The sequence below is a fragment of the Passer domesticus genome, chromosome 2 (genome assembly GCF_036417665.1).
Source record: "Passer domesticus isolate bPasDom1 chromosome 2, bPasDom1.hap1, whole genome shotgun sequence".
NCBI lineage: Eukaryota > Metazoa > Chordata > Aves > Passeriformes > Passeridae > Passer > Passer domesticus.
In genome coordinates this window covers 58,182,166-58,195,872 of record NC_087475.1, presented here as the reverse complement: position 1 = coordinate 58,195,872, position 13,707 = coordinate 58,182,166, and the positions used below count along the sequence as shown (strand labels likewise).

Here is a 13,707-nt window from a genome sequence, read left to right as displayed (position 1 = left end):
TTGTCTTTTTGCCATTGTTATGAAATGTTCTTGTGTTAGCAGCCAGTTTCAGCCTGTTCTAAATGTACAGTTTACCTAGGATTTGTTCCATGAACTTCTCATGCAACTCTGGAGCAACTCTGTCCCTGGTTTCGTTGAGAAATGATTTGTGGATTTCTTTTTTATTTGTAATTTTTAGTACTTCAGGACTGTTAGATCTACCAGAGTGAAAAGATATAAAAATACAAGTGGTAAAAACAAAGATTTGAATGCCAACTTAGCATGAAAATTTTACCTCAATAATTTTCGTGCTAAGAGGTGAAAGTAAGCTCTTCCCAGGCTTGTCTTCCACCTTGTTTTACCTTCTCCCTTTTGATTTGCTCCTGAGAGTAAAAGAGAGGGTGGAAAAGGTCATGCCAGCTCTGTGTACATTCCAAACCTATCTGCTTTTGACATGCATCAAAGACTAGAAAAGGATCCAGACACAAAGACATCATAAAGTTACTTTCACTTTACATCAGTGCCTTTACCAAAATGAGCTCCATGCAAGAGATGAGTTTGGCTTGAAGAACAGCTTTTTCTCTTTTGTTTTTTAGCCTAGTATCCAGAGTCTATTTGTTAGATTTTCTCCCTTTCCACTGATAAACATCAATATTGTCATTTACTTAACAAGACAAGAGGACTTGAAATCTGCTCTTTAAGAGACCTGGCTCTTCTCTCTGATACCACACAGCTGGTATCTTCCATTGCCACAGAGTATGAAATGCTACCAAGTGAAAATTAAGGTCCTGGCAGAGAATGTCTGTGACAATTAGCAGTTCTCCAAGGATGGAATGAGTGAAAGTTTGGCAAGACCGCTTCCTCTAAAGAAAAAAAAAAAAGAAAAAAAAAAGAGATGAACATGAAAAAATTGAGAAAGAATAATAATCTAATACACAGGAGCTAAGAATGATTTAAATTTTATCTAGACTAAGTAACCTTTCACTTCTTATTAGCTATTTGTGATCTACCACAAGACTTGTGATCTTTTTTTCAGTCTGATGAGTAGTCTCATATCCTCAGCCAATTTACAACTTCTTCTCATGTTGATAGATGTCTATATACTTAAAATCAGCAACGCATAAAATTTGCCTATAGATGTCGATGCATCATAAATCCTTTAATGCGTACATTTCTCTGCAACCATTTTGAGGCTATAAAAAAGAAGATATATTGGCATATCTCTATGCAGAGAAAAAAAATTGCTGGGATGAAAAGTTGTTTGCTGCTGGATACAAAAGAGACAAAATAGTCTTTTTTCTGTTCTAAACATTGCAATGTTCTGGAATGGAGAGAAGAGTGTACACATTTTATTCAGAAAAAAATTTCATTTGCTTCCATGTGCTTTAATTATTACACAGTAAAATGTATAAACTTAAATTACTGTTATGTCAATCTCTAAAATGGGAAGTTAATCTGACAAAATACAGATGCATACAGTGGAACCACCTCCTGAAGCTTTTTCAATCAATGCCTAGAACTGGAATGTTTTCCTCAACTAATAGAATCATAATGCAGCCCAAGCTGGAAAGGATGTTGCAAGGTCACCTGGTTCAACCTTTGAGACCTAAGTTCTTCCATCTTCAAACCAGATGACTAAAGTAAGTCTTCCATCTTAAAAAGCCCTGTTGTCCTCCACAGCAGTACTGGATGCAAACATAACTGGTATCTACACCCTCTAAGACCATAATAGCTTTAATAGTGCCGAAATAAGATTTTAGCTACAGAAATTCATATTCTATTACCATAAATGTCCATAATTAATGCCTCTTCCAACTTAACTAAAAATTCAATTTGTTATTTTTCAAATGTTTTATGTTTATTAAAAAATCTTTTTTAAAGCAACAGTGGGTATCTGTGCTAGATGTCCTCAAAACAGGAAGCCCCCATGGATATTTTTAAGAATTAAAAGTTCATTTCCCCTGTGAAAAGCCTATTTGAATATTTTTAATGTTATAATCAGTTTTCCCAACAGAAAATGAAGCTTTTAAGCCTTGCTAAAACACTAACTGGGGCTTTCTACTCTGTGAAGTCCAAAATTTAGATAAAGAGTTTGATTCTCCATAGCCTCATATGTTAAACTTTACAATTTCAGTGGAGTACCTTCATACATTTCAGGTATCGCAGTTATGTTCCATGTATTCTTTAGACCCACTTCTCACTGCCAAAAAAAAAAAAAAAAAAAAAAAAAGGTGCTTACATCTGTCAGACCCAAGATATTTGCTTACTATTCCTTAGGTCAGGATAAAGTATTGCAGAAGACAAATGTACAGCTTCATGGGGTCTTTGAATTTGAATTAAAAAACTGCAAAGATACAGAGTGGAAAAGAATGAGGTCCTAAGACAATAAATTTGATTCTGGCTTTACTTATATCTCTGATCTCAGCAGAAATATTCTTTCTCTGCATAAGTGCAAATGAGAGGAAATTCATATATTTTAATACCAACTTGGAAAGCAGCAAATCTGTAAAGGTGTTGACTACTGCAAATGTACAGACAGCCTTCTAATTATGCCAGATAAGATAAAGAACTGTGCTAGGAAGATGAAAAGCATTATTTCATTAGTCATCGCATTCTCACTGCTGCCCTACACTAGAATCTAGTAGAATTGTAGGAGGAAGTGTGAATGTATCAGTTTTCTACCTGAGGTTCATTATCTATGGCTTCTAAGGAAAATAAGATAAATGCCTGGGAAGACCAGTTCTGCATATTCTCTCCAGGAGTAAAATTTCCTTCTGAAGTAGTTATGTCACCCAGAAAACCCAAAAGTTTTTAAATTCCTGACATATAATGATGTTCAGAAGGGCCATGTTCAACAAGAAAGTCATAGTGCTGTGTGCATATTTACCCATTATGTTGTGTGCTCTCCCCAAATGCAAATCTATTCAGCCACAATGCCTGATACTGACATATCCTCAGTCTCTATCTTGACACTTTCCCATTGTGTCTATTACTAAAGCAAAATCAAGCATAGAAGGAATACTGTGTAGCACATGCTATGTCCCTAGGAGATGTGCCCAAAGGGTTTCCATAAAGCAATACTGAGACTACATGGGATGTGCAGCACTTGGCTGAGGAACTCAAGTGTTCACATTGCTGCTGTACACCACCAGCAGCAAGTGTCATTCAATGCACTAACATAATATGATGCTGGAAAAAACTTGCACTTTTTGGATGTGGATTCCCAATTCATTCTGAATTATTTTTGCAATTAGGACTACTATAACTAGGTAGAAGTAAGAAAAGCTTAGCATCTAGTTAAATCATTACTTGTGTGCTGCACCATCTACATTTTCAAGCACTGAGTAAAAGACTAATATTGCCTTAAAAATTAATTTCTTTACATTGCCCATCCAGAATGACAAGCTAGCAACATGAAAGGAGATTGTTGCTTGCCACTAGGGCAAGCAGCACGTTTTTTTAAACAGTTCACATCTAAGTAATCAATCTTTATGACCCTTAGATGTGAAGCTCCTCATGAAGACTGAGAAAAACCAGAAGGGGAGGTAAAATGAGACAAATCCCTTAAAAAAACAAAACCTTTGCATGGCTTTTCATATTAGAAAGCCTTGCAAACTAATTAGATCCCATTTCTGTCATTGTAATGAACAGAAGAATTCATTGCTTTTGGAAAACCTAACTTTATCTCAGCTCCTTTTTAAGAATAGAGGAATTTTTTTTTTCATGTTTGTTGTTTCCCAGTAGGAAAAGAATTTATTATGGAAAGTTCTGAAATTGACTTTTTTCCATGAGACTGTTGATGAATATACATGTCTATATGCCTAATGGCTAACTGTGCAAATATGCATTTGATTCTTCACGCCTTTGCATCAAATTTTATGAATAAGATTTTTTTAAATAAAGAGCATTGTGACAATATAAAATTGATAGGCAGAGAATCATAGTTTTACACACTCTACAATGTTGCAATTATGATTTATGAGCTTTTTGTACCAGTTCAAGTGGCAAAAGAGAGTGGAGGGCAAGGCAGAACTAGGACGTGGTCTAGTGAGCAGCTGTCCTGGATTCATCTATTTCTTGCTGACCTAAAACACAAAAAAAATTTTATGTTGTTTCAGGGATCTTTCTTGTTTGGAATAAAGACATGAAGGAACATCTAATTCCTCTCCTATCTGTAAGCTGAGTGATTTAAAATATCAGTGCACTGAATAATTCTTTCTGATCCAGACTACTAAGAGCTTCCTTTAACCAGACTTTCTTTTTGCTGGACTTTATCTCTGTTTCTCTCTCACACCTGCTGCCAGATCAATCTCAAATCACAAAAACTTCAGCGGAATGCCTATAGACTTCTTTTAGTAGAATTAAAAAGTTAAATATCTTTTTCAAGACGTGTAATTTTTTTTTTCTGCAGCACTGTAAAGTATTAACTAAGTAAGACCGAAAATATTGTGGTTCTATTTTTAAAGATTTTTTTTTTTTATGATGTTGCATGTAGGCAAATTACCTCACTGTGATGACCCACTCAATCTGCCACAGCCTTTGCCATTTACCGTGGTTATTACTCAAGAGGTCACATTTCAAATATCTGTTCAAACTCCTCAGTTCAGGCATCTCTTCTATTAATTCATTATGGTGCTTTCCAGAGAAAAAGGCAGAAAGTATTCCAAACAAAAAGCTGTGGCAGCACAAGTAAATTGGTAAATAATCTGTTGATAGAATTGCTACGCGGTCTCAAGTTCCTTTATGGGCTAAATACATGAATATTCATTAAGGGTGATTTTCTTACACTTCACTTTGACATTTTCTTGTCTGAAAAATAGTCATCTCACCCGGGTGGGATGACTCAGTGTGTTATGGATTTAGAGACAATCTGTCTTTTCATATAAACAACCAAAGGAATAAAAATGGACTGGCTGGATAAATTGTTTGGACTTGAAGGAGAAAGTGGAGTTTGCCACACTTACGAGTTTCTAGAACAGAAGCAGAAATTATGATATTACTTTGAAAAATCTTACCCTTTACAATTAACATTTTTCAGTTTTAAAATACCTATTGTTTAAAAGAGATATCAAAGTAAGTGACCAGTGTAAAAATGATGATGATTTACCTCACAATGACAAGAAATGAAAAGTAAGAACAGTTTATCAGTACTCTGGATCAGCTAGGTGCAGACAATGTACTGGCATGTATTACCAAAATCTAGGGTGGCATTGTCATCATAGTCATTACTATAGCCTTGGATATTTAACCACTTGTATAAAAGCTAGAATATATTTATAAATTTATTTATAAATTTATTTATAAATGTTTCCTTGTGTATAGATAAATGATGACCAAGTGTATTTGTTCAGAAAATAAAAAAATAAAAAGTGTTTGGATACTAAGATCCAGCTGTCAAAATAGCAATATTAAGACAACTGATTACTGACTTCATTATTACATGTAGCACACCAAAACAACCCACACAAAGAATCCCCTTTGCCAAGTAAGACAGGAATTTAATAACTGGAGTACAATGTGTAGGGTCTTCTACATAACCTGTTAGATACAATACCAAAACATGAAGATTTCACAATGGGCTACAGGAGAAGCTCTGATACAGTTTGTGATGGCAAAGGTTGCATTCTAGGCTCTTTCAACACCCAAGTTCAGAGACCAATAAGGGTGTCTCTTTCCCTGTAGGTAACAGTTTTAAGATTGCATTACAGGAAGAGGGAATTCCAGAGTTCAGCAGTCACCAATTGCTGGGAATAACAATAGGATCAATAAAGGGGGACAGAAATGAGGAACATAGTAATAGTGACTTCATTAGAAACCTTGACAGAGGTACTGGGATTTAAAGAGCATTGCTGTATTCTACACTGCTCAGTGCACTAAAAAGCCACTGTGTAACAGGAAATCTATGTGATAGATTATGAGACATTATAAAAACCTGGTGGAAGCAGTCCTAAAGGGCAAAGAACCCATCTGAGGTTGAAGAGCACACCAAGTTGTGCAGGACTGTTGATATGCTGGAGGGTAGGAAGACTCCCCAAAGGGATCTGGACAGGCTGCATTAATAGACTGAAGCCAATTCTAAGAGGTACAACAAGGCCAAGTCCTGGGTCCTTTACTTGGGTCACAACAACTCCCTGCAGTGCTATAGGCTGGGGAAAGATTTTTGACTGCAGTGCTAGTGGCTGGAAAGATTTTCAGTGAAAAAGAACCTATAGGTGCTGGTCAACAGCTGCTGAATATGATCCAATGTGTGCCCAGGTAGCCAAAAAAGCCAATGACACCCTGGCCTGTATCAGAAACAGTATGGCCAGAAGCATCAGAGCAGTGATTGTCCCCCTATACTCGGCACTGGTGAGGTCACCCTTCGAGTCCTGTGTTGTTTTGAGCCTCTCAATTCAAAAAAACCTCTGAGGTTTTGGAGTGAGTCCAGAAAAGACAAGACAACTGGTGAAGGGTCTGGAGCACAAATCTGATGAGGAGATACTGAGGGAGCTGGGGCTGTTTATTCTGGAGAAGAGGAGGCTCAGGCTCACAGCTTATTGCTCTCTACAAATACCTGAAAGGATGCTCTATTGGGTATTGGTCTCTTCTCCCAAATAACAAGGGCTAGAATAAGAGGATATGGCCTCAAGTTGTACCAAGGAAGATTGAGATTGGATATTAGGAAAAAATTTCTTCATAGGAAGGGTTGTTAAGTACTGAAACAAGCTACTAAGGGAAATAGTTGAATCACCATCCCTGGAGGGATGTAAAGGATGTGTAGATGTAGCACTTAGAGAAATGTTTTAGTGGTTGACCTGGCAGCGTTAGAATTATGGTTGGACTCAATGGTCTTAGAAGTCCTTTCCAAAATAAATGATTCTACATTTCTATGATTTACTTTTTAAACAAGAACATTGTTTAAACATTGACGTCATATTTTAGGAAAATTTAGGTTATAGTACAGAACAACATATCTCTATTCCAGTGGTTTCTAAGACATAATAACTTGTGATAATTTACTTTAGTTGTCAGCCTAAGAAGAGATTTCTTTTTTTTTTTTTCCACAAAACAATAGAGGACCTAAAGTGTATGAAGAAAAAGTCCTTTTTAAAATCACAGCTGCATTTAAAGTAGGGCAGCAATTCTATACATAATACAGTTCTTGTATAGTGTAATTTGTCTGCAAGAGCAATTCCTTGAAGAAACTGTAGCCATAGTGGCCAAAGTTTGTTTCTGGATATCCATCTGCTCTTCTCACTGAATTAGGTGCGAAAAATAATGTGCATTTTTGAAGGCTGTCACAACCCAAATAAATCAATCTTTACAATTTCTTTTTTTTTTGTGATGAGACAATATGGACTGAAAATGTTATATAAGTGTATTAATAAGCAGCGTTGAAGTCTCTCATGTTACCTAATGTTAGTTTTGAAAAGTCTTTAAAGCCATTCCTAAATCTGCTGATTGAAATCAGAAATACTGATGCCCAGCAAAAGACCAGGGAAAAGACCTTAGGAATAAACTGTCTCTAATAACTGATTTTTGTAATTACTGATTTAATGATGAAAACCAAAATCCTATGTATTTGTGTAGTCATGTCATTTATTTTCCCTTTATTCTTCCTTTTGTCTACCTTAATAAAATACTTCAAGAGGAATTATCATGAGAAGAATCTTCAAGTTAGATTCCAATCTTCTCTTGTTTAAATGAGTATTAGAAACTACAGAATTCATTTTTTCCCCAATGTTTTAAAAGGAAACATTTTAGCATACCAACACAAGTAAAGCAGTTATTTAGAACCAAAGACATTTAACAAAACAACGATAATGATAAGATTTCATTTGATCCGATTAAAATAAAAAAAAAATTATACCTTTTACTTCTATCAATATTAAAGCCTCTGTATTTTGCATATTGATCAAATCCCCTTATCTTTTTTCAATTATTACACTTGATAAGGGAATTTCATCTTTGGAGGCTTGTTCTTGCCTTCTCTTTGCTCTGCTGGTTGCTATCAATGCTCATCCCCATGAACCTCATACTTTCCTCCATTTTTTCTCAAGGTAAGACAATTTTAAGACATTACACTGTACTACAATATATACACTTTCTGCTGTGACATTGTATGATTAGCTGATGGTTCGCTCTCTTGGTGTTTTAATATTTTTTATGACCTGTATATGTGGTTTTACAATATCTCAGTTTGGTGTCTTCTGCTCATTATTCTTTTTTTTTTTCTGTTAAATAATGCACAGTATTTTGTATGTTGACTGCTATAGATTTGATCCAATAATATTTCTTCTTTCTTACCTGTTGCCTACATTTCTTTATATTGCCCTCTCCATGGTTTTACTCTACGTCACTAATGCTTTCAAATCTAATAATGCTGCTCATCACTGCAGCTGATTACAATGAAATTGAACCCAGAATTTAGTTACAATCAAACTGACTATTTCTCTCAAAGCATAGTTGCAAGTAAGGTTGTTGAATGGCTGGAAGTGTTCTTTAAAGTGGTTTTGGATCTGCAGAAGTCATGCTGGACCTGCCCTCTTCACTGGGAGTTTCTCAGTCCTGAAATGTCTTTTCAGATTAGTTTCTTCAAAGGTTTATGAGGAAATATTGTCTTGGTGTTTTTCCCCAACTACTTGCATACTCTTAATAAGCTGAAGAAAATCTAGCAGAGGATAACATATTCTGAAAGGTAATGATTTCCCTATAAACACCTTAAAAGATGCACTTCTAGAACAGAGTAGAGATATCCACTGAGGGACAGGATAATTTTATGCAAATTTCTTTGAACTATCCAATTCACACATTTGCATCAACATAGAAGGAAGCTAGAAAAACTACTTTAGACACTGGTCCTGGAACATTTTGATAAAACATCGACTGAATAAAGAAGTGTATCCTGAAACATGGGGAATATAAGACATTATTGTACTGTTGACTACAGGCTTACAGAGTAAGAAAGGAGAAGCAAAACAAATTGTGATGAGTAAGTAGAAATGTATGGGATTTGTTCTATTACACAGAGAATATTATGGGGAAAAATAGGATTGAAAAACAGATTTAGTCATTTCAGTGTCTTGTTGAATTAATATCACTGGTCCCTGTGTTGGTTTTGGGTACTTGTAGTATTTGAATAGAGAATAGCATTATTATTCACTGTTCAAAAGAAAGCATTGTATTTTCTACCTTTCTGGTCCTGAATTTCACATTATCTGTGTTCTCTAGTAGTCTTGTGTTGTTCTTTTAGCTCCTTGGCTTAGATGCCCTTGCTATCTGTATACTTTATTCAATATTAGATTGTTCTGAGAAACAGATGTCTCCTGTTATAGTTGCACCAGATGCCCACTTCAGAATACAGCTAAGTTCTAGAATTCTTAATCAAAAATTTGAGTATCAAATTCTGGTTTATGTGTTCATTTGAATAAAAATTAAAAAAAAAAATTTAAAAAACCAACAACAACAAAAAAAAAAAACCCACCAAAAAAACCTGACTGCACTGAACAAACATCCACAATTGACAAGAAAAAAAGATCTTTCAATTCCTTTATCATCTGTTTGAATGTTTCAGAGCTTTACTCTCAGTCACTTCTTCTCTTCCTTATCTCTTCCCATTAACAGTTCTATGAGGAGATTGAATTCTTACATCTGCTGCTTCCAGGCATGGACATAATTTCTTGTCTGGAAAGTCAACAATTTTATTAGTATGGGTCCCTTTGTCTGGTTTTGGTTTTTACATATTCTGGGTCAGGGAGGACCTCACCATTTTGACTACTTGTCACCAAGCTTCATCTACCAACTGCTGTGCAATGAAATGAAAAACATCCATGTTCATAAAAATAAATCTTTCCTTTTTAAGACATGTTGTGTACTGTATTCATATACTGCAGTTTAGCCAATTCTATGAGCTGTTTTAGAGTTCCTGTGAGCTGGAGACTAAGATATTTAAGTGTCAATGTACCAACAGTTCAATCCAAGAGCCTTTATGAAACATAATTACTCTAATAAATTGATATAGATATTTCTCTTCCTATGATCAAATTCTGATTCTTGCAGGCCTTTTCAAAAATTAGTTTCTGTGCTTGCTGGGAAATAAGTTTATTAATCCTTCTAGAGACAAGCAATCTCTTACCACTTTTTTAAAAAAGATTTCTGACCATCTGTTTCATGGGCGGTGGGGAGGGGGTTTGGTCTTTTGTTTCTCTTATAATTGAAGACTTTTTTTTTTTTTTTTTTTAGTCTTTCATTTTGCTCCCAGACCCTAAGCTTGAGATCAGAAATTTTTAAGTTAGTCACACTGGAACATATACATCTACTGTGGATGACCTTATGACAGAATGCGTTCCAGTTCCTCTATGTTGAAGGATAAACAGAAAAAATCCCACATCAGCAGAAATGGGGAAGCTAAAAAAAATGAATTCAGGAAAATGTCTGTGTGCTCTTGAACTGAAAAAAAAAAAGTAACTCTTTAGTTCAACAACTGATATATGCATTGTATGGATGAATTTGAATTCTCATTGCTCAACTCTGCTTTGTAGTTCAGAAACATCTTTGAAAAAAAAATCAAAAGCAAAAAAACAGAAACCCAACTTAAAACATTAAACTGAAAAAAAGTATCTTCTTTTTCTTTTTGAACAAGTCAAGGTTATAAGAATTGTGTTTGTGAAGACAAACAGCATAATTTCCTTTCAATAAAGAAGGTTAAGGGATATGAGCAAAAAGGAAGGAAAAAAAATTACAATAACATAAAAAATCACAAACTTTTATTTCCAAGAGATCTTTTTTTACTTTATGTAGTAAACACAGAACAGTTTCCAAAATTGTGTTTTTTAAAATCTCCATTTTTCTCCTTTAAACTGATGTAAGGAATCTAAAAAGTAGGATGTCTTTCAAGTTTCATCCGCAGTGTGAGTAGTTTCATGTTTTCTATTCTGCAGTAAGAAAACAGGATAATTACCTTTCTTTACCTTGTAATTCTTTGACATAATTAAGAACCATTCTATTAACCTACTTTTGGAGAGGTCAGCTGTTCCTCAAAATGAAAGGTAAGAAAAATGAAATGAACATATGGGTAATAGGTATATAATGAGTAATATATATTTTTGTCTTCTCTTGAAGCATTATGGTAAAAGGTTTCTAAGGATTAGTGGTAGATTAACCATGCTGAAAGTTAGAACATTTTTAGTTGGAAAATCCAAATAACCCTACAAAGAATGGATTATCTCCCCCTCCCAGTCTAGACCTAATCTGGTATTCCTTCAAAGTCTAAAAATGTTCCATGAAGAAGATATCCACTGTGATGCAATATGTTAAAAAAAAAAAAATAAAAAAAGGAAAATATTAAAAGAAGCATTTAAACATAAAGCATTTAAACATAAACATTTCTGCATTTTATCCCAAAAATACTGAAGAAAATATCAGTAAGTCAGTGTGAGGGAACTCAATGTGTAAAAATAACTATTTAGGAAGAAAGAAACTGAAACGATGAACAATTGTAAGTAACCAAATAGAAGTGTTCATCCCCTGTTCTGTCAAACCAAATCACGATGTCCCTGAAGTTATAAAGCTTGCCATTGACTTCATGGGGACAGGACAAGATCCTTTCTCAGTTGACATATATGTTCCCGAAAGATGATAAATTCTACAGGATCAACAACTAGAAGCTCACTGTCACACTCCTATACCATGTTCAACTGTAGAGATAACCAAAAAATTTCTTGTCTCATCACAACTTGCCACATTACTATCACCAGTGAGAATGAGTGCTCTACAGTGGCTACTTGCCTGACTCTTCTCTTTGGAAAGGAAATGTTTTTTTGCATTTTACATCCACAGGTTTAAGCCTTACACATATGAAAGAGATTTCCCTGTAACAGCACAAAAAGCAGTCTTTTGCATCCTAGCTGTAGGTCTGTGTTTTAATAGTCCTTCATTTCACGGCATGTGACAGGTCAGGATGAAAGCTCGGGTAGCTAGAGAGGCAGTATATCAATTGGTCAAGGAGCTCATCGCTGCTGTAAAAATAAAAAGTATTTAATTTGTGTATTAATTTAATTAATAATGTAAGCCTGGCCATTTGAATGGGATTAAAGGCTATAGAGAACTTTAGTGACTGTGTCTTAGTTTGCATAGAACTCATTGCTGACAACAATCAAAATCCTGTGAAAAACTAACTCTGATAGTCATAATGATCTTTGAACAACAGTTTATGCAACCCACAGATTCCAAAACATCTGAAAAGCTGCATTATTGGTACTCTTCCAGTAATGCCCTGGAGGAATAAAAAGAACTACATTTTATCTGGTGTTTTACTATAAACCTGTCTGATTTATATAGGAATTGGAGAAAACATCTCAAATAGTTCTGAATAGTAAAAATCACTTTTTCCTCAACATTTAAAATCCTTTTTGTGACAACAGTCTTTATGGCTTTGAACAGAGACTAGTATACAGAAAAAAAATAAACTAATATAACACTAATTGTATTTAAGAAATAACGTAAAGTATCTGTTGTCTTTCCTTTGAGTAGTGAAATTTAGTGAGATGCCCAATTAAAAAAAAAATCAATCAGGATTGAGGACTGATTTGAGTTATCTCTATTTTAGAAACTCAGTCCAGAGGCTATAAGTGTTCTGCAAAATACATGGTTAGGTATCTAGTTTAGGTATATGGCCAGGCCTTCCACATGATTTTAAGATTCAGTCAGATCACATTCTGTGCTTCTGTTTCCAGGAAAAGGAAACCATGTGGACTGAAAGAGAGAAGTCAGCAGCACAATTCTCTGAACTGATACTGCAGGATACACAGTGCAGTACCTCTGTATAATGTAGGCAGGAGTTAACTCCTCTGGTGCATTGGGAATATTAAGTCATCTTTAAGACTTAAATATTTTTAGTGCATCTGATTCATAATTTTTATTTATGACTTGTGCCAAAAAATGGTCAAAAGCCAACATTTTTCTTTTTTGCAGTGAAAGAACATAACACAAACTGTCAGTTAGTTCCAGGGAGTTTTGAAAAATAGGCTTCTAGATGAAGAAGGAAAATTGAGATAATTTTGTTTAGGTACCTCACATAATAGAAAAATGAATATTTATGGTGAACTGAGGATGTCTAATTTCAGTTATAGTTTAAATAAGAAAAATCTTCTTTGCAAAATTCATCCCAACTTTAAAATTAATCCTTGAGCAAAAAATATTTTCCCTTATAAAACTCAAACAGTACATTCCCATTCAAGTGAAAACATTTTATTTACCATGTTTATTACTTATTGCATATATAAGCAGCTTTCTTTCTCTACTTTTCTGCTGTAGAAGTTGCCTGAACTTTTGTACATGTTCTCTAGATTTTGATAATTTTTTCACCCAGATATTGGCACTGTCTCAGAATGGGGAGAAAGAAACAAAACAAAATTTAAAAAACTAAACAAAATAAACAAAGACCTACGAAGATGCAAGGCCAGCAAACAGAGAAGCATAGCTTTCTGACTTTTTAACTTTAAAGTTGTGAAGGAGAAATGGCTGACAGAATTATAATAAGGCTGAAAATTAAAAAGAGAGAAGATGTGGCAGTGGAATCTTGAAATGAGACAAAGGAAAGAAAAAGAAAGGCCAAAAACCAAAAGAAAATTATCATAATGAAAACTAAAAGCCTTCCTTCATCTGTCTTAAAAATAGATGCCAGTGTTTTGCAGATTAACTTTGGGTTTGTAATTATGGACTTGTGGAGTAATGAATGCTGGTGAACTA

At 34.6% G+C, this 13,707-nt stretch overlaps 1 long non-coding RNA gene across 1 annotated transcript in view; it reads right to left on the bottom strand.

Moving 5' to 3' along the window:
- Positions 1–590: 590 nt before the first annotated feature.
- The window catches only part of LOC135295446 (uncharacterized), a 44,801-nt gene continuing 31,684 nt past the window's right edge, over positions 591–13,707 (bottom strand). The window contains exons 2-4 of the long non-coding RNA XR_010357548.1: positions 3,973–4,064; positions 2,122–2,179; positions 591–842 (exon numbers count right to left, since the gene is read on the bottom strand). This is a non-coding gene — a long non-coding RNA (uncharacterized LOC135295446). The remainder of the gene's footprint in view (positions 843–2,121; positions 2,180–3,972; positions 4,065–13,707) is intronic.